Below are 21,295 nucleotides of genomic sequence, written 5' to 3'. Positions count from 1 at the left end.
TTGAGCTGGCAGTGTGTGTCACGATACAAATTAGGATGTATGTATATATAGAGTGTGTGTGTCTGTGTGTGTGTGTGTGCGTGCAAAATCCTAATACTGTATGTTAGGTACCAACTGCAGCGACATAAATACCATGAACCAAAGCGGTTATGACAATTTTTCCCTTATCCACCTGTGCAAGGGAAAACACTCAACAGTAATTCATGGGCATCCCTGCTAATTATGTGAGTATAGTCTATTTACTTCTGTATTATGAGACCATCAGCCTTAGGATTCTAAATGGGTACAGTTCAAAGGGCTGCTCTACCACTCATACTTATAAAATGGTGAGTAAGTACTGGCAAGCTTAACTACCACTTAGTGAATACGAGCTCTTCAAAGGCACTAGGGATGTGGTTTCTTGCCTATAAAAAGACCAAAGCCGAACTTGGACTTCCAAGGCTTCTGATGGGGACAATGAAACAAGTTCACCAACAGAGTGCGCTGTGCCATAACTTTACGTCACCGGTGGCTCTCCTCTGCTTACGATTAAAAATAATCCTTCTCTCAAGGTTCAGGAACTTCATTGTCCATTCAGTCCAAATTCCTGGTAACTAGCATAACACCGAACATGTGCAGTGAAAAACGATATGTTAAAAACTTAACAGCTTGCAGAGGGGGCCCAGGGCCTGTGGTCCAGGTCAAATTATGAGTTTAAAGCAAAACGCTCAAGCTCTTTTACTCCCCGAACCTGGCTCTACTGACATAAAAATTTGTTTTTTTGACATTATTCACACCTGGAGAGTTGCAGCGACCTTGTGGGGCGAGACAGGGGAGGTTTTAATATGTCTCATTCCACGCTCTGTTTCTGTAACAGAACACCTCTACTTCTTCTATTGTCTTATCTGAGATTGAGGAGGGGAAAAAACTGGCAGGTGTTCTTCCCCTCAGGCTACAGACTTTAGAAATGAGGAAAATAGAGGGTGGGAGTTTGAATGAAAGGGACAGACATGCATGTATACATACACATGCACACAACAATACACACACGGAAAGACACACGGACACACACACGGACACACACATGCTAGGCATATACTTTGACACACATGTCTGAGTGTGTTGTAAGATCACAAAGCCAGTGCTTTTACATGTAGTGTAAACATGTCTGAGGGTGTGTATTAGATACTCATTACAGAGGACTGGGTAAGCTCTGGGAGAGACTGGGAAAGAAAACAAACAAACCCTACAGGGTGGCTGAGAGGGGTGGTGAGAGGCCGAGGGAGGCCTCTCCCAGTGTAATTCAAGTTCAATAACTGACCCCTGACCTCACTCTAACTCAGGTTACACAGTTCTGGTGAGACAGATTATAGGCACAGTTACCTCACAGCTGTGGATACTATATACCTCCACAGAAGCTTCACGCACGCCATCAGACACCCACACACACACAGGGTACCAAAAACAAAACAAAAAGGTCAGTTGGTAATGTCAACAATCCACTAAGTATTCTTGAATATCAAATGGCAACATGTATGACAGGTTCCCAATCTGCGCACCTTTTGGTATGATGTAAAGAAACTAGGACCACACAGAGCCCATTCACAGCCAGGAAGCAGAAGACATCGTTCACCTGCAGGACTGCAGCTGGGCCAGTTTCACTCTGTCAGAAAGACCTAATTAACTACTTGTCAAAAGTATCACAGAAGAAAAACACCGCTACTTCAAACCACTGACGAATACTGGTAATTGTTTGGTTTACACCTATGCAGATGTGGCGTAACTATCACAGTTTCAATGGACTCAAGTTCCAGTGGTAAATTGGACCTCGTCGACTAGAATTCAGACAGACGTAATGACGAGGAAGGAGTTTGGTTTTTTGTGTCTGATTTTGTGTCTTTCAGTGTTTATGTTTTGGTGGTGGGTTAGCCATACTCTGGTAGCAGCTGTCATGTTTGTTTTATTTACATCATTGTGCACACAAGCAAAGAGACTAACTAGGCAATCATTACAGATGTCATGAAATACATCACATTATCATATTTCAGGTTTCGGGTTTGCAAACAAAAGTCCTGCTTTTCTGTGTTGGAATTAATATTCACTTAAATATATCCATCTGCCACATGAATCCAGATTTTGCAACTTCCAGATGAGGCCAGTGGAAGGGTTGCAGATGCCATGGCTGTGGCCGCAGCCTAAAAATGGTTCACATCTCATGCTGTGTTAGCATAACTACGGTCACATGTTGGAGGCACAGACTGAGCGAGTGAGGGAGAAGGAGCAACTGAAATCTCATTTTTACAGTGCAGTTCTGAACAATAACAACACATGACAAACAAAGAAGAAATACCCAGCCAAAATTGATCGCCGTTCATTTGACCACTTCCCTCCCAGCTGGGTATTGCTTTGGTTAAGAGACATGCTCACCCCAGACAACTGTGTGATTCTGAGCAGCTTTGGTTTCTATTGTGTGGCACAACAGTAGATGGGGCTGCAGGTCTGTAACACTGCAACAGAACAGAGTCCAACTATTTAACCCAATCTTCTTGTTTCTTACCGCTTTTTCTTTTCTTTTCTTTTCTCTACGCTTCTTTCCACCAGTCCCCATGGACTCAATATTTATGGTTTGGTAAAACTAACATGGAACGGGAAGTTGACCAACATATGAAGTGTCAAGGTCTTGTCAGAAAGGCCCTAAATTTGCATCATTACAGCTTATCCTCTGGGGAGATGGTGGGGCTAATTCAAACCATCTCCACACAGCTGGAAGAGAGAAGTGGAGAGAAATAAATTGCAGAGAAACATGTTTTATGTCTCTCCGGCTATTTCATGTTTTCATAGTCATTGCTTGCCTATATGGTATTCCCCTAAACATCATCATGTTACACAATGTCCAATTGTCATTTCAAAACTGACATCTTGAGACAAAGCAAAAGACATCATTGTGTCTTAATGAAAACCAGGATTTATCATACCCCTACGCCTCCCACTGTGACTTTACCATTTAGTGTGTTTGTTATGAGTAGATCTGCCAATCAGCAATGCACAAAGGGTCTATTGTCCATGGCCCACTATGGCACAGTTCCAGAGAGGGTGTAAAACTCCTGTCTGCTCTGATAGCAATCTGTAGCTAAAGCCCTTCTCCCAATCCCTACACGCAGCAACAACTCAGTGTTGACAAAGCTTAGGCCACACTAAGATGCTGATCTAAGGTCAGTTTTGTGCCCCACAAATGGTTTTAAATAAAGGATTAGGTGGAGGTAAGCTGGTTATAGGTCTGTGCCTAAGGCCAGGTGTAGAGTTAGGGATCAGGCTTTGTGCTGTAGAGCTTTTTCCCTTTAAGTGTGCCTAAACCCTTTTAAGAAAGAAAATGTTGATGTTTACATCCTAGCTGTGACCCCCTCTTGGCCTCTCTGCTCGAGCATTCCTGCCATAGCTGTGACATCTAGCTAAGCTTGAGGACACCAGAGGGATAGTGAAAACATCGCTTAATCACAGCCACAGGGCACCTGCATGATAACAGGGCATCCCCTTAACCCCTCTGTGTTTGTGTGTTCCTTAATGCATGTTGTGTGTGTGTGTGTGTGTGTGTGTGTGTGTGTGTGTGTGTGTGTGTGTGTGTGTGTGTGTGTGTGTGTGTGTGTGTGTGCGTGCGTGTGTGTGTGTGCATGTGTGTGTGTGTGTGCGTGTGTGTGTGTGTGTGCACACGAGTGTGTTCATCTCAGACTGCTTGGTCAAAAGATGCCCTCGTTATTAACAGCGAGGTATTCAGGGTCCTAAGCACATCCATTCTGAACGAGTCGCCTACTGAAATTTCTCACAATCATCTGTGGACCAGGGCAGAAATCCTGTTCATATAATCAAATGTAATTCCACACAGATCAGGAATATTTACTGTACACCTAGAGAGGGATTCCTAACACCTTTATCGTATGTGCACTGAATCGAATTGTCAAAAACCATGCACCCCAAAGGTCATGCAATGGCCAAAATCTCACAAAGCCAGGATCAACAACACCAACAGGGCATTAATCTGAGACAGGTTAATCTGATGTATTTTCAAAACCTGATGAACCCTGCCACTACCTTTGAAAAAAGTAGTCATACCACACTGGATTTAGGTAAAATACAAGGAGACCAACCTCAAGTATAATGTTGCTTTAACAGTACTTGAGAGCACCTTTGGTTAGTTAACCAAAAATGCTATATAATGTTGTTTAAGGCATTTGATGAGACAGTAGAAACCACTTTAAGTAACCAAAACTACACAATCAAAGAAGTTTGAGTCATGTTTTTCGGGGTATTAAATGATATGCAAACAATCCCTCTAAATACCATAGAGAATCAACAGTTTGGATTGTGTTTTCATTTATGTATTCAGTGCTGTAAAGCAGCATAGTAAATTTTGTTTTGTCGGTGGATGGCTGTGGGTGCAAGGCAGGGCTTTGGCTGCGGACAGCTGAGCTTGAGGAGATAGGTCAACACAAGTCAACCGAGTCCAGCTAAACAAACATACGCTATCAAAGAGGAAATTTCCTGTCCAATCTCAACTTTTTTCTTCACAGTGTACATTCGTCAGATGATCCCAAGGGATGAAAAAACAGGTGTGTGTGTGTGTGTGTGTGTGTGTGTGTGTGTGTGTGTGTGTGTGTGTGTGTGTGTAAATGACTGTTGGTACAAAGACACATGATTGGTCACCTAAATGCATATGCAATAGTTATCTTAAGATCAAAGCAGTAAAGAGCAGAAGACCTTTAAATCCCATTTTTTCTATTCTATGAGAACCTTGAGAAAGGCTTGTGTGATAAAAATACGGCTAATTTGCTTGTTACATCAAATCTGTACTTTAAGATATGAGTATTACATTTTCATTTCACAGCAGGTTGGACTCAGCAAAGGGACTGCATGCAGCTGTGTCTCACACGCAATTAACCACCAGTGAGGGTTTGGCTGTAAAGCATTGCAACGTTTCAAATTGCTTCCCAGCCATAATTCCTTCATCCTCTTAAACTCAATTACCTGTCACCTCAACAGACAAAGGACACACTATGAAAGGCAATTTCTTATGCAGGCATACACATACATATACACATGCATTCACACTACATGCACACACAAACGCAGACGCACACACTTACCCACAGCGAGGGACAATACAATAGGTCTTATGGTTGCTAGGTGCTGTTGTAATTTATGGTGGTATAGGGTTACAGGCTTAGCCACACATCAGTGTCTTCCTACCAGGTGATAAGAGTTTGCAGACAGTTATATTCAGCACAATACACGGCTGAGATGGGAGTCCTCAGCTCTCATTCAATGTTTTGAACATAAATAATTTTCTAAGAAAGTTAGTGGTTGTTGTTTTCTATTGAGGCTAGCACCACATTTTCTGGACAACTCGAATTTTGAATGGAATTTAATATAAATACGAAGGAGAAATCTGCCAAACAACTAGTATCATACTTGCTAACCACATCACATATTTTCTGATATTGTCAAAACTCAGAGTGCAGATTTTTTTTTTTTACATTAACTTTAGATACATTACTAAGGTTCTATGAATTCTAGATGGCCGCCAGCAGTTCTTAATATTGTCTTGCACACGCGATTCATGCGTCCGTGGATGACGGAAGGATGTAGCATATATAAGCCCATGACACCATCATGGTATACCTATAGAATCTTCTTGCCAAAATTCTAAGTTCATTTTAAACCATAGTTACATTTTTAAACCATGGTTACATACATAACTATCACTTTGATTCATTCTTTCTGACCACCACAGTCAGTAATTAACACTGAATGACTATTACTAACATTGTCACGAGGAATACCCCTTACTAGTAACAGCCTAAAGGTGCCTGATAAACTGTCACCACTTCATGGAAAGCAGTGGCTGTAAAAATGGGTAAAGGTGCATGATGTAGCCCAGGAGGCCTCAGTGCAAATCTCACTTAGAGTTACCCCTCATTGCACTGCCCAGGAAGTGCAGACACTCCTGGTGGAGTGGCCCCTGATGTTAAGAAGCAAGGGCAGTTCTCTTGACCTGTATGCCTCCTCAATCACCTCAGCAAACAACCTGGAAGCCTCTGTTTAGATTGGACATGCCCTTTTCTATGGCCCCCACAGGTATATGCTGATGTCAACATACTCAACAGCCTAAAAAAGGCTTTTTGCCAGTTTTCCGTGCCTTACAGCCTGGTATGCCACTGGGCCAAAATGCTCCCCTATCACTAAAGAGAGAGTGTAAATGATCCTCCAGCCTGGCTCCAGCACTGGGGAATGAGCAAAACATACCTGGTGGGAAGTCAAGTTAAGCATCGAAATAAGTCCTCCAAAGTCCCAGGGCATCAGGGCAAATGCCTGCAAGGATGTGTCACATTGAGGCTCTGAATGGGATCTTCCTTGCAAGAGGATTGCAGGGACTGTGGCAGAAATAATATAATATAAGAAAAACAGTTATTATTATAGTAGTAAAAAAAAAGATGATGTTATGTGACACTGAGCCTGGCACAGCAAGCATCAGGTCTCAAGACTTCATCAGGTAACCTAATGCAGAAGGCAAGAGAGGATCCCACAGCTGGCATCTTGGCCAGTCTTTAACTGCTGGCATTTTTCATGGAAGCCAAGCCCCTTACCTTCAGTTGTGTTGTGAAAAAGAGATTTGGAATTTATCTCAGAGGGCTGCCCAGAAAAAGTAACCTGCTAGGGGACCTGCCTAAAGAATGCACCAGCTGGAGTGCTTGTTGTTGGAGCCTCATTGCCATTTGGACCACTGGTTTAATCAAGGCTGGGTCAGTGTCTGAGCCTGCTCCTGAACCCGCTCCCTGTCTGCTATAGAGCACATCCTCATCCCATACATGTGGGGTAGGGGTTCTTACCTGTGAGCTATCGACCCTGGAAACAGCTCCTCTGCTCAGCTGCAGAATAAGAAGCAAATCCTTCATCTCAGCTAACTCTAAGGCTTGTCCATTTGAATAAACTGCCCAAAAAATCTGTTTCTTGGACTTTTTCCTAGGTTGAGAACCTCACCTCATGAGGAGTGACTTGGTCGACTCCAACGCTTCAAAGCAACGCCAGACAGAAGCAGCTGCTCTTCAAGCTTCTGTCCTACCACCCCAGCCAGTTGGGCTGGCTGTTGCTTCCTGCGCCATGAAACTGCAATTCATGTAATGATTATTAGAAATCCCCTCTCTCAGGTGTAGAGCACCTAGGGAGAGGTATGATGCTTGTAAGGCCATGGTGGATATGAAATCAAGAAATCAGAGTGAGCTTCTTCTGAAACTCAAATTAAAACAACTCCCCCATTACCAAAGCACTTATAAAGGAGTACTGTTAATGTGCTAAGTAAACTCAAAAAATAGGAAGTGAACACTTTGCTTCTTCTATAATTCATAGCAATGTGGCACTTTTACAGCAATCACATCAAAAAGTTTTAACTACAAGCGAGGCCACTAATTTGGGAGCCGCCACTCTTAAGTTCAATACTGAGGAGGTATACACTTTAGCATGTAAAGCCAGAGAACAAGATATCAACGACAACTGAGAAGTAATCTACCATTAATGGGAAATTAAATACTGACAAGAAAATGAATGGCCCATTACTCTGGTACAAGTTTGCCGCTTGTTGTTATTCAATACTCTACCTCTGCATGGGCTAGACAAATATAACTGTTGTTAGGAACTGGAAGGTAGTCAGGATAATGAATAACTTTAAAAATCTGATTCTAATGTCAAAGATTAATGTCAAATTTACACTGCTATTTCAAGTTGCATAATCCCTTTTTCTTTAACTAAAAAATAAAACATATCAGAGTGCTTTTGTATGTGTTTGTGTACTTACTAATGTGCAAGATGTATGTATGTCAATGTGTATTCATGCTGTAATAATGTGTGTGCGTGTGTGTGTGTGTGTGTGTGTGTGTGTGTGTGTGTGTGTGTGTGTATGATACATGTGCGTATTACAGAGTGGACCTCCCCCGCCATACTGCAGACATTTTTCATCACATGAAAGCCAACAGGGGGTGGTATGCATGCAGGGCGAGTCACTTCCATCTGCCCTGTCCACTTAAATTAGTGGGGCCTCGCATCCAACAGCATCTGGTTCCAATATGGAGCCAGGCGGAAGGGTGGGTGCCTCACTGTGCGGCGGAAAATACAGCCTACTGTACCTTTAAATAGCCCTCAGGAGGCTAGAGAAGGATGCTGGCCCTATCGCCTATCCCAAGATTCTTTGTATCTGGCCTAACACTTCTTCCCTTTGAAAGAGGACAAATGTACAATTAGGCAGGAATGCCTGCAAAGCTGTTTTCCAAGCGTGTGTTCTCAGAGCTGGCTGTAGCAAGTGGCAGATTGACTGGTGAGAGGTTATGCGCCGTCAAACCTCTCTCACTGTTCTGCGGTGAGATGCACTGTCTGACCCTGCCCAGGCTGGGTTTCTCCAGTTCTACTGGTCCGTGTTTGGGTTAGCCTCTTGTTGTTCTGGTTCTGCTGCAGTTTGCAGAGCCAGATCTCTGTCAGCACTCCTCTGTAGCACAAGTCTGCAAAGATCCCTCCTCCTCTTCATCTTTCCCTGGACAAGAGGCACTTCAGGGCTTACCCATAATTCAAAGGTTTCCATCTCAACCATAATTCACACTGCGCTACCCTAACTAAAGGGGCTGTCTCTAACTATGGTGATTGCATGTTTGTCAAGCAAACTGTCAGTGCAGCAGACTTAAGAGGAGGAAGAGAGTAGGGCCAGAAACATGATGATGACATGCTTACACACAGGAAGGTGCACAGGAGTATTATCCTATAGTCTCGTAAGATCTGTAGGATGAACATAAAAAAACAATAAAGACATCACCATCCATTGCAGATATGTGAAATGTTCCTACATGTGGGGTTGTTTATTAGGTTCATTTTTAATGCTTTTTAGCACTATTTTCATATGAAACATGCCAAAACAGAGTAATGCAAAGCTAGTGTCGTAGAATTGAACAAGTAAATTGTGACTAGAATACTAATTTGGAATCTAAAAAGTTTCCCAAAAAATTGCAGAAACTTGTATCTATCCTGCAATGCACTTTGACTTAAATATACTGACAGCATAAATCCCTTTTTTTGGTCAAAGTACCTTTTAAAATTATTAACATGCAAAAAAAGTAATATTTATATGACTTACAGTTGGTGGCGAGAGCACAGGGAAATAATTTATAAAAATACAGCTCCTATACAGAAACCCACAAATTGTTAAAGAGGCCCTCTGGAGGCCCTCCCTTGAATTTGTGAGCACAGGGAGTCTGTGTTTCCATTAGCTGTGAGGGAGTAGAACATGGAGCGAGAAGTACTGCGCCATCAGATAAGACTGATGACAAGGCAGAGAGAATCGATGACAAACTTTTGACAGCTTTGGCCCATGTCTTCAGACCAAGCCGCCTGCTGAAATATAGATCGCAGTGTGCTTCCAACACACACACACACACACGCACACATGCGCACACACATACGCACACACGCACACAAGCATTAGTGTGGCCATTTGTAATATCTGTTTTTTATTATGTTTTCATGTGGCGTGAATATGTGAAATATTAGCTCTGTGTATCTCAGTATTCACACTCAATCACTGCTATTGTTGCAAAACCCTTGCCCTTTGACCTTGCGCGTTGGAGTGCACACATTCGCAGAGCAACAATCAAAGGGCATATCCAAAACAGAAGGATGTTAAACTTTATCTACGTTGAGAGATTGTCACCGAGACATATTATTTGCGTAAAACCGTCCACCATCTAAAGACAACTGCCATACCAAAACAAGCGCTAACCACTAGGTAATTTTATTAAGTTGTGACTTCCTTTCTTTTCCTTCCTTACATCAGGAGTTCAGAGGTCAAGAGGATCTGTCAGCAGTGACAGAGGATTATGGGTGTAGGCATTCCATTGGCAGTCATTACTGCCCTCAGTCAGCACCCAGTACTCTCTCTCCCCCTCTTTTTCTCATCTTCTGTCTCTCTGTCTCTTCCATCTCTTGTCCTCTGACAGACTGAGAGGCAACTTGTGTCAAATTAGGGATATCCAAGGTATAATTCTTATTCATGCCAAAGCACCTTCTGTTGTTCATACATCTTTATTTTAAAAGACGCTTTGGTTGATTTACTGCACTCTATTCTCTTACAAATCCATATTTTCTACCTTTTGGGATGTATCACATAATATCTTTTGTTCACATTACAAGTAAAGACTCTGTTTTGTTAGCAGCTATCCCCAGAACTGTTACTCTACATTCCTGCTACATTACAATCACCTATCCAAATACAGTATAAAAAAGAGGAGGAAAATGAGTGTGAGCAGCAATGTGAGGTTTGGACCCCTGCACCAGAACCCCAGCCCAGTAGGATTCCTCACATTCCAGCCTGTGCTGGAGCTGGGGAGCTCGTAATAGATCTGAGCAGGCCTGCTGGGCTCAGCGCATTGTGGCCTGTCCTCCCTTCCTCAGTTTTCTGCTTTGGAACAAGACAGCACTTTTTCCTTGTAGGACACTTTCCTGAGAACAGCCTCAGGTACTGACTTTCCCTCGCTCTGTCATCAAAAAAAAGCACACATGAATACATTTACTCCCTTCCCTTCTGCCATCCCTCCAGCTTCCACTCATGCAACTGTAACAGGATAGCAGGAGTTTGCATCACTGCAGAGTGAGGGGCTGGGTCTTTTTGACAGTAATGCAAGGGACGTTTGTTTACCTAACCTTACGGGTCACAGTGCAGTTTAGCAGGGAATGAATGACTTCATTTTTAAGGTTTTAAATTAAAGGGTTCCTCCTCGCTTGAACTTAAAACAGATTTGTGCATGCCTCGGAATGAACAAAGTACTCACTCACTCACTCAGTACACAGACCTTTTTCTTCTCTGGGCATAACAATACAACAAAAAAGGTGAAGAATAAAATGATGGCAAGAATGTGTTAAAGTACAACTCCTGAGGTTACACACATTTGTACAGTTATAACAATACCAAATACCATGTTTAAGTCAAAGTTCTAGCTAATACATTTTACATATTGTTAAAGAATATATTTTTATTCGTCCTGACAAAGTGTCAGTTACTTCAACAGTTATTGGGCCACGCCAGATTTGAGGGAAATTGCTACCTTATGTGCCTTTAAAAAAACCACTGGGTTTTGAATGGGACCTTTTAAAAAAGGGGGTAGTGTTTCATTTAGAGATGGTGGTCATTTTGGCAATGTGATTTTACCACCAGGGAGCCTTGGAACCATTTACACTCACACATGGCATCAAGGCCTAGCTGCTGTGGTGGTGATCAAGTGCTTTGGAGATGCCTGGACACCATGAGCACACAAATTAGAGCCCATCTCTCCCGTACTTCCCCCACACCAAACCGTTCAGAGCTATAGGAGCACGCTCGCGCTCTCTCTCCCTCTCACTACAGCCTTTCATGTCGCGTACTCGTCAAAGGAGAATTGATTAAAGGCCCTTTCAAATAACTTCCTTTTCAGAGCTATTATTTCCCAATAACCAAAGGAGAGCAGATTGAGATCAGTAGTCTAATCTGTTGTTTCCCTCTCCTTCTTATTGCTGTTTTTGTTAGAGCCCTGCAAAAGAGCTAACCCCATTTTTCCTGTCAGTCATCGGGTTGTAATACTGGGGATCATAGCTGTAACTTAAGACTGCTTAGGCACTCACGCACAGGCCTTTTTCAGAGAACAGAGTGAAACAAGTCACTCTCCAAACCCTCTGACAAATAAGCTATGCCACAAAGAGCCTGCGACTCTGCCACCCAGGAAAAAATGCTTTGAAGCAGCAAAAGAAAGGATGACTTCTTCGCTGCGGCCAGTGCAGCAGTGGGTGCAGCCGCTGAACTTCACAACAAGAAGTTCTGTTTTCCAAACTTTATTCGGCAAACAGAAACACAGCTACTGACCCGGAGGTTATCGTGATGGATTCTTTTCGAGGAGCCAAACAGCAGCTATTCTGCTGTCACTGGTAGTGTAAAAAGGCAAAGCAAGAATATGTTTGGAATGGCAATATGTCATGCCTCTCGATGCCAAATTGAGTTGAAAGTCAAGCTTAGCTATAAAAACACAAAGCAGATGGGAAGAAGAAATGAAAAGATAAGGAGGGATAAGGACTTTTCATTCTGTGTCAGCAGAAACACCTACAGTGTCCGTCTTCCTCAGGGCTCTTATCGCAACACACCATCTCCCTTCAACTTCAAACATTCTTGTAAACACCTGCTTGTATCTCACCTCTGCATCTGTGTGGGTAAATACCGCCCATTCTTGTTCGCTTATGTACAGACAAGACCTACAGGCTACCTCTGGACAGTTATTTCTTCTGTGGCCATGCATCACGTCTCCTCTCAAGATGAAGAGCTTGTGGAGATGAAAAGCAGACTCTCCGGGGGGAAACCCGTTGTAAAGAGGAGACCTTCGGGTGAGAAATATGTGGTTTTGACAAACAAAAGTTACATTCATCCAGGTGGGTCCCAGACGCCCTATCCAAACAGAGGTCTCGAATTAAGCAGCATCAAGATTGTGTAAAAACAATTTTGCGGTATGCTCATATCTCGCACTTGGATGATTAATCTGATCAAGCCAACTTTTCATCTGTCGACGGCGACGCCAATGTTCTCGCAGCTCTTTTGACTTGTCATCTGTACAAGTAATAACAAGAAGTGTTGTGTCTCACAGCAGGCCCACCGTCACCTTTCAACAACTGAGACGCCTGTATCTCAGACGGCTGCAATGTAATGTACGCAATGATATTAATGGTTAATCTACTTCAAGATCGTCATCAAGATGTGCTGTTATGGTGGCAAATTCTCCAGATAGATCGGAGGAATATGAGGAAGATCAACTGAAAAGTGAGGTCTAGATTTTAACAAGGATTCCCCCCCTCCACTGCCTTCACATTATACTTACTCTAAAGTGCTGTGAGTCAATTAGGTCAATGTCAAGTATTTCACGCACACATCCAACAGCTGCCTCCAACACTCTGCATTTCTCAACGTACACTCTTCATTATGGCATGGATTGGAGGCTAAGCGCTCACTTTTCACTCATTCCTAAGCGAGCTCTGTGCCTGCTCTCTCTCTCTCTCTCTTTCACCTTTGCCTGTTCCACGCAACTCCGCCTGACATGCTCTGCTTGCTCCACAAGTCGACAATTGACCTAATGTAAACGTAAATCCTTAGCTCCCTTTAGCCGCTGAGGCGTGAGATGTTACTTTTCTCCACAAAATGCTGCTTTCAGCACTGATTCCAAGTGTCAAAGCACCGGTAAGTTTTCGACCGGGAACCACAGATGACTTTTTCTAATGGTGAAACAAAGCTGGCTTTTGTGCCTTGGTTCTGGGAGGCCGCTCACTCTTGTCATGTACATGTGAAATTAATTAGGAGGAAATACTAAAACACTTGGGTGGAAATTGCTTTTCACCAGATGTTCTACATATGAGGATCGATTTAGTATTCTTAGCATAGCAAAATGACTATATAACTTCTTTGCTTGGCTCTTTGATGAAAGCCAATCTGTCACTCAAGGCACATAAAAAGAACCCGGGGTTATATGCTACTGTTTGTTCCACTTTATGGAGTCTTAGGTAATGTGATTACTTAACCAGGTTAGGAAAATAGAACGTTTTCATTCTGGAGCAAAATCCGACACACTGACAAGAGGCCTAGTGTTCCTCAACGATCCATGCATAAAAGGGACGACTGGTCTTTTTCCTTGTCCCTTGCCCTTGACAGAGAGGCCAAATAATAAGAGATAAATCACTGTCGGATGTGAGATAGACATCATAACAGGGGTGTTTAGGTATGTCAGCAGCTGACACCTCATATGTCATGCAAATGTTTTTAGTGTGCTTTGGAAAAGAACCAGCCTTCACACATGTCTGTTTGTGGTGCTATGGTGAAACTCCACCATGCGGATATAAAAAGCACAGCTTGCAATGACAAGGCCAGAGCCAAGATGAATTGGGAGATCAGAAACTCTTAATTTCTTGCCTTCTGTTTACATTGCCTGCTCTACTGCACAATGTCAAAGATGTGTAAGGAACAAGGGAACTACTTTCATATGGCCCACGACACTGCCTGACGGATAAATGTAAACATCGAGGAGGAAGAGTGCCGAAAAAAACCTATGATTATGGCTGCAGTTTTTCAAGCTTAGTCATCGACTCTCATTGTAACTCACATTGTTACTGACAAAACACACGCTAATCTTCAATGTTTCAGTGTTTCTGAAATCGAAGGATAGAACAGATAAACAAATTGAGATTTTAAAAATGAGGAATCTTGTTGCTGAATTAAATATAATCTTCCATTCTGAATCCATCAACAGAAAAGCTTTGTCACAACGCTGGTGCAGAAGCTCCCACAAATGGATTTCACCCACTGTCCAGTTTCTCCGAATCCTAACAATCATCTGAAGCCACTGTCTCATCCTTTTTTTCGAATATTTTGGGTCATGTAGGATGAACCCCTGACCGACCAGTCTGTCACTACATCCAGCAGTATAGTATTGTCCTAATAATGCATCAGAGGATGTAGTAACATTATTTGTTCCAACACTGACTTTGTACAGACAGATGGTTTTTAAGTAAAGAACAAAAGCTAGGACACCCAGGAAATGTTTGTATAAACTTTCAAGTTGGTTTTTTGATAACCTCACCTTTCCTTTCTACATTTGGCAGTTTATCACTTTCCTTTGTACCATTTAAGGTTATTCACTGGTTTTGATCTGCTTTTGAAATAAAGTCTTGAAAAACGGGGCTGTCGTAAAACTTTTGACCTGTTGCGTAGTTTTTCAGCATCTGATACGCCAGCCAATGAAAGAGAGTCGGCCTGACCGCCTGATGCAAAGTGACTCCACACCAAAATACAGCAGCGTTCCCCATAGCTTCTGTTGCTCTGTGTATATTCAAGAGAATCCAAGCCATCTGGAGTCTGTTTATTGTATTACAAATGACACATAATGGTAATCTGGCATGTGATGAGAGAGCGTGAATTACAGACAGGGGGCACGAAACGGGTATTAACCTTCATTTGATTTCCTTTAAGGGGGACATTTAATTTAAGGCCACATCTTATCTACCTGATTATTCATTACAATAAGCTCACCCATAACCATATAAACAGGATAAACAGAGGAAACCGCCAATTAAATCACATTCCAGGGAAGATTGGGGGGCTTACTGTATACAGAACAGTTAGTTTAGTGGCCTAAATATTTACACAAACTGCCACGAATTGAGACAAATGTTACCAGGAAATAGGCTACACTGTGAGGGGCCAGTGCAAGGGTTTATCTAAATTTACCGGCCTCTTCCGAGTCCCTATTTTTTTGAAAACTGTTTCCCGGTTTTTCAAAGTGGAAGAAAAAGAGAAAAAGAGACTGACAACTGTTGCAGCTCCTTGCGGGTCCACGCAATAAATCATCCCCCTAAGCGTGTACTCGTAACATGATGTGCTTTCCTTTCAAATGTTGAAAGCTTAATATGATGGAAACATTCATTTTTCATTGACATTTACAGCAAATACCAACATGGATCATGTATCTCAAGCAGACAGAGAGAGAGGGAGAGAGAGAGAGATGGGCGGAGATATGAGTAGTTGCATCAGACTGGGCCTAGTAGAAGTTAAAGATACATACTGCATGTCCAGGGAGTGGATGTCAGTTAAATGTTTACACAGCTGCTCTGAAGATTATTATTATCATGAAACCACACAGCTATAATGTCATTCTGTGGATGCCAGAGTACAATCAGGTCCTCCCTATAGCCTACTAGCCTCCTCTCTCCCCCTGTCAGACAGCCCTGCAGTTCTGCTCCCTGCAGGCTTTATGGCTGGGCCCAGACTCAGCACAACACCATGATAATGCGACGTGACATTGAAATGGGTTTGTGTCAGACTAACTTCAACCACGTGAAAGCCAAGGTTTGCATTTTGCTACAGCTGTAGCTCTATATTTGTATGTTGCTGTATTTTCCTCTCTCTCTCGCCACAGTGGCAATACACAGTGGTAATAACGTATCAGTTCGAATCAAGGGGAAAAAATATTGATGAGTTTGATTAGATTTTTCTTTTTGCAAACCAGTTTGTCAACATATGGATTACAATTTGTACATTATCTATCTCAGAAGTGACAAAATTTAATAGAAAAGTCTTGAAGACGATAAACAGGTTTGGATATAAGATTATCCCGCAGCATTGCCAGCATGTGATAACATGACATTATCTCCTATAAGGTTGCTAACACTGCCAGTGTAGCATAGTAGTGAACAACCGGTCTCTCATCTTGCCCGTAAACCTCCATTGATTATTCTTGTTGGCCGCTTGGGGGCACTGGAAACAAGCTGTAAACACAAATTGATTTACAGTATAATCACATTTTAAGCTTGCATGACGAACTAGATGTAAAACATCAGATCCTGTTTTAAACTCTAGCATCTGAACAATTCTTAAGGGCATCTTGTTTTTTTTGCTATGACGAAGGCCAATCATTTAGTTACAGCTTCACCCTGATATGAACTAGGCATTCTATTGTTTTTTTCTTTCTTATCCATTGACCCAAACAGCTTTAACTGACGTGGATGAATCTCTTTCACTTCTTAAGACGCTGCCTTACAAACGAGCAGGAGAGAGAAAATACCATCAAGTCCAACGCGATGATAAATTAGCTTTAACTACACAACTGAGAGCTTACTGTTGAATTTAATGCTTCCAGTGTTTGATATATCTTTGTGAATATTTACCCCAAGAAACGGATTGACTGACCTTGCTCTGTTTGATATAAGTGGCTCAGCTTTGTCTAACCTTCTCAGTATCTCACAATTGATAAAACCCACAGTGTCAGGCAACTTTTTACGTCATGCAATGGTTTTAATCTCGTGTTTAGTATTTGGCAAAGGGTTTTGGTGAAAGTGAAGAATGCTTGAAGCTGAAGAATATGTAATTTCTTATGGCTAAACACTGCAGATGATACATATATATGAAGAGCGTTGTTCTTTCATCCAGCGAGTGGTTGAAAATGCTGTCAGTCTGGGTTTGCCTGTGAAGGTTACAACACTTCTATCACAATGTTTCTTTTTGTCTTTTTGGTTTCCTGAACCTGCAGTTTAACTTAACTGCACACACATATTAACGTGTTTAAAACTCAGAATCATTAGCATTTAGAGGATAAAAGCAATCAACTACTCCTGCCAAACATTCCATTAGATCTACATAAACAACTATTAATTGAAGCCATCTTCATTGGAGATGTGTCGGCTCCCTGTTCTCTCTCATGTACAGATACTTGCTAAGTGTTTTCCTTCCTTCCCCCGGCCTGTAAACAGCTGCTTGTGCTTAAGCAGTAAGATGTAAATCTTGACGCTGGCTGTTTACGTAGCCCAACCTTCTAATCAGGCAGACATATAATTGAGTGACGCGTGGTGTCTTTATGAGTGGAGCTGCATTCAAAGGGCAGATCCCTGTATTTATGTCCCTCTTTCGCTCCAAAATGGAAGTAGCTGCCTCTCATCCCAACCAGTTGGCCAAATGGAGCATGTGTTTATATGATTCCTATTGTAAGTTGTTTAAGTGTGAGATCTGCGCAGGGCTAAACGTTTCCTACTGGTAAACTGATTTTATAGCTGTGCAGTGATAGTACTGTTAAATAGTCAAAAGCATCAAACTGTTTTTCACATTGTTCATTGTGGGAGTATGAATGAGACGTAAGGAGAAGCTTTTTTCGATGGCAAAGTGTCTTGTAAATAAAGTCAATGTCAATGTGTACATTTTTTTGATATTCTAATTCTCCTTTATTGTTTTTAACCAAAGTAAATCCACAATGAATGTGATAATAACAACCCTACACTATTGATAGTGATAATTACAAACTGCATATCGGGATCAAGGAGCAACCCTCACTGTCTGATCAAAGCTCCCTTGTCCCCTATTTACACAGGAAATTAAAACAAAAACAAATAAACAGTGTGCCAATTATGTGCAGCTTCTAGTCAGCAACCGACCTCAACATACTTCTCAATATTTGAAACATGCGAGCGAGGTTTGGACCCTCTCTTGTGATCTCTGAGGTCCCATATAATCTGGAGGTGGACTTGTTGCTCAAATTAGTGGGTAGAGAAGTGTGCCACATGTTCAGTATCCATAAATATTGACTCTGGCTTTCGAGCTGGCCGTCTCTGACCTTGGTGGGTTTCCATTTTGGGACCAACCAACCCAGCAGTCGCGCTTCTGCTGTCAAACACATGTGGATTGATGAAGATTTTATTGGTTTCCAAATTAAAAAGACATCTTTGCAGCAGCGTGGAATTAGAGGTGAGTCACTGCAACAAATTGTTCCCTGGTTTTTTCGAGCGCCATCTCTGGAGATTATCTCCTTGTAGGCATGTTACTGTATGTCAGGAATACAGCTGGCTCAAGGCGGAGGAATGCGAGCTCTCTGTCTAGCCAAGTTGCTGTTAACAGCAGGTGAAAGGCTAATAGTTGGATCTGCAGTGTCATCTCAGGGCTTTGTCTGCCCCCTGACTCCTGGAATGTACGTGATGACAAGAGAAGGCTGCGCCATCCACATCCAGCACAACATGTGTACACGGAAGACACACACCCACACACACACGGTGCACATACTGTGGCACGCAAAGCAAGGAGCATGGACAGGACCCTGGTGGGCAGGGGACAACAAACCATGTCTTCTTCTCCTCCTCAGGATGTCGGTATTAAAACAACGAAACACATACTATCTTAATCTCCCTCAAATAACCTCAAACATTCCCCCTTGAATAGATTCATTATGCTTTTGCCCTAAGTGTTATGTATTGCACATTGTTCTCCCTTGAGGGAGTTTCCATTCAAGAAAAAGATACATCTATTAGCTGCAGCTAAAGTACACTATAGTGGTCATGATAGTGCATATTATTATTTTGGTTACTGAAGATGACTGATGAATGGAACATGCTGTACCAACGGAGAAATCTGACTTTCAGATGATTACCGAAGGTGTGGGTCTATGGGTTCATAATGCTAGATCTAGTGCCACTATCCTCACTTTTAGCCTCATATTGTCTTTCGCTTGTCAAAGACGGACACTAAATTATGATGACATGGGTCAGAAAATGACATGAAAGGAAAAGAGAGAGTCAAACAGTAACTACAGATGGGACACAGTAGAGTGATTCATGACAGAGGGTTCAGTGGCCTGAGAAATTTCGGTTTTGTTGTTCCTAAGCACAGACTTTGAGGCCTCGGGGGTCGGATTTAGAGACTAGTGCCGTTTGTCCTTAGCGCTTGGACAAAATGAAGTTTAAGCTGATAACTATAGTCTGTGGCGAAATAATTATTGAGAGGATGAACAGATGCTCTAATTAATTGTTTTCAACCCACCTGTGGGTCACAGGAGACTTTTAAATGGAAAGAGGATTACAACCTGTCTGGCAGCTAAGGATTCTCACTAAAATTGATAACCTTCTTCTCTCCTGCAAACCAAAAAGGCTTAATGTTACTTTTGAGGAAATATCTCTTATTTATTCTTCAAGCTCCTGTTTATGGTTAAAACAAATTCACTGAAACAGGGTCCATAAAACCATACTGTATGCTCGAGACATTTTCTGGAATGGACATTAAACACGAGTGTGGGAAGCTCTGAACAGTGTATCTGCTTGTTTGGACAAAACTGCGTTTTCACTTGAGGGATGTTTCCTCTTCCTATAAGCTCTGGGTCAACACAGTAAAGAGCATCTAAAAACATCGCCGGAAAGAAAAGTTTGTAAACCACTGTCCTGATGGGCTGAGTGGTTCTTCTGTCTTATACTACGTATCAAATGCCTTGACCTTGAGGTTTACACTGCAGCATTCAGAGACTAGTTCACTGCTATCACGAACAAACAATAGTGTGCTAGAAGTAAATAATGACGGTGATGATGGCGGTGGTTGCGCCGGGTTACGCTGTCTGGCCCGGGTCACATTTTAACCTCTCCGAGGCCCTCCTCAGCAGGTCGTTCATTTCTGTTTCAGATAGCATATCTCTACCTGCCCTCTCGTGCCCCGCCAGGGTTTGGCTCTGTGATGTTGTCCTTTCAATCAGCATGTAATTGGATCAGCGGCAGCGATTAGATAAGCGTGATGTATCTGGCTCAAAAACAATGATATATACGGTATCAAAAGCCGCATGATCTTCTCAAGCCACTCTAGCCGTCACTGATCAAGTCCCTCAGCAGCCTTGGCTAGACACATTCCTTGATGCGTGGCCTGACACAAGCTGTGCCAACACACACACACACATATAAAGGGTTAAAGGCATGTACATGCACACAAAACGCACGCACTTTAGTATGCCCACTAGTTAAAATCACACACACACATATATACACAGAAAGAAAAGGAGCGATAAAGCATCACATGAAGCCCTCTCTTTCTAATCCTCTCAGGTAATTAAAGACACTCACAGCAAACTGTCTGAGGCCTTATCCCCCCGATCTACAGCATCTAAATGCCGAGCAGCTTTTACATGGGTTTGAGTTTAGAGCACTAGGTTCGGTGTTTTCACAATAGCAGAGCCTTGACTATCACTGCTGACATTAACATCACAACAGGGCAAAACTAAAGTAGCATGCATGAATCAACAAGAATTACTGAATCAACTCCCACACGCTGACTTCATGAATGATGGGGAAGATTTTAAAAACGCAATGAAGTGGAGTGTAATAGATTAATTTGGGGGGGAAGAAAAAAAATAATATGACCCTGCATCACCTTTAATAGCAAGTTTAATAGAAAGAAAAATAAACTTAATAAGCAATTCACCAAAACTATATATACAATTAAGTGTTTGTGGATCCATCGAAGGGGAAGGCCGAGAAACAGTGTTGGTGTCAGTCAGGTAATGGCATGCACCTACAGGCCTCTCTGTATTTTAATTGCTAAGTGGGTGATCTGGGATTATCCCTCATAAAATGTTATTGTCCTGAAAGGAAACAAAGATATCTTGTGATCTCTGCGGGATTTAATCTATTGCCATCTCTGCGAAGAAAACAGGCCCAGTGCTTAGCCTAAAACACAGCCGCCTGCTCCACCATCATCACCTAATGGAGGTCAGTAGAGGGAATCAGAGGGGGCTTTTCTTATGGAAATGACCCAACCGTTAATGATTTTGACTACACCCCACAGGCGAAGAACAACGCAGCAAAGTTTCTCTCACCCCTCTGTGCCCCGGAGAGCTCGCACTGTACAAATGCAGCAGGGACTCTCCCAAGCTTGGATGAATCGTTCCACATAGATCAAAAATATTTTACACATGTTAAAAAAATATGCGATATA

The 21,295-nt window shown here is 42.3% G+C and overlaps 1 protein-coding gene across 2 annotated transcripts in view; it reads right to left on the bottom strand.

The window, feature by feature from the left end:
- Positions 1-21,295, bottom strand: part of LOC118290181 (1-phosphatidylinositol 4,5-bisphosphate phosphodiesterase beta-1) — a 150,840-nt gene that overhangs the window by 101,420 nt on the left and 28,125 nt on the right. The gene's annotated exons all lie outside the window — the stretch shown is intronic.

This window comes from Scophthalmus maximus, chromosome 18 (genome assembly GCF_022379125.1).
Source record: "Scophthalmus maximus strain ysfricsl-2021 chromosome 18, ASM2237912v1, whole genome shotgun sequence".
Classification (NCBI taxonomy): domain Eukaryota; kingdom Metazoa; phylum Chordata; class Actinopteri; order Pleuronectiformes; family Scophthalmidae; genus Scophthalmus; species Scophthalmus maximus.
The sequence above is the reverse complement of the archived record's forward strand: the minus strand, read 5'-3'. Positions and strand labels throughout refer to the sequence as shown.